The sequence below is a fragment of the Nycticebus coucang genome, chromosome 20, assembly GCF_027406575.1.
Source record: "Nycticebus coucang isolate mNycCou1 chromosome 20, mNycCou1.pri, whole genome shotgun sequence".
Classification (NCBI taxonomy): domain Eukaryota; kingdom Metazoa; phylum Chordata; class Mammalia; order Primates; family Lorisidae; genus Nycticebus; species Nycticebus coucang.
In genome coordinates this window covers 25,297,858-25,298,778 of record NC_069799.1, presented here as the reverse complement: position 1 = coordinate 25,298,778, position 921 = coordinate 25,297,858, and the positions used below count along the sequence as shown (strand labels likewise).

The 921-nt window shown below is 44.0% G+C and overlaps 1 pseudogene; it reads right to left on the bottom strand.

The window, feature by feature from the left end:
• Nucleotides 1-276: 276 nt before the first annotated feature.
• Nucleotides 277-376, bottom strand: LOC128573191 (uncharacterized; annotated as a pseudogene).
• Between the last annotated feature and the right edge of the window lie 545 nt (nucleotides 377-921).

Here is a 921-nt window from a genome sequence, read left to right as displayed (position 1 = left end):
GCCCAGGCCCAGTTCAAACTTGCCAGCCCTGGTGTATGTGACCTGCACCTTAACCACTGAGCTAGGGGAGCTGAGCCTTTTTTTTAGACAAAATCTCACTATGTCACCCTCAGTAGAGTGCTGTGGCATCACAGCTCATAGCAACTTCAAACTCTTCGGCTTAAGTGATTCTCTTGCCTCAGTATCCCAAGTAGCTAAGACTATAGGAGCCCGCCACAATACCCAGCTATATATATATATATATATATATTTTTTTTTTTTTGACAAGACATGCAAAAGTTTATGGAATGCTTCACGAATTTGTGTGTCATCCTTGCGCAGGGTCCATGCTAATCTTCTCTGTATCGTTTATTTTTATATATTTTTTGGTTGTAGTTGGCACTGTTGTTTAGAAGGCCCGAGCTGGGTTCAAAACCAGCTCCTAGCACTCTGCACGGCTGAGGTGAGTGAGCTCAGGAATTACAGACCAGCCTAGGCTACAGTGAGACCTTGTCTCTTAAAAAAATAGCTGGGTGCTGTGGTGGGCACCTGTAGTCCTACCTACTTGTGAGGCTGAAGCAAAAGGACCACTGAGCCCAACACTTTGAGGTTGCTGTGAGTTATGACACCACAACATACTACCGAGGGTGACAAAGTGACACTTCTGTCTCAAAAAAAAAGGAGGGACCACAAGAAGGGCATGGAGTATCCAGTTTGTCCCACAACCAGAAATGGTCCCGTGTGTCCAGAGTCCACACTTGCGAAAGAAAATACAAGTTGTTCAAGTGTAACAGTAGTTACACATACAAGTTCTGTTATCTAATCTTAGGAGCAGAAAGCCAAGAGGTGTGAAGAGTGAATTAAAGACACAGAGGAAGGGGTGAAAATGTCAGGCAATTGAGAAAAAGAGTCTGGTGTTTTAAAGGATAAAGATGGTTCCAG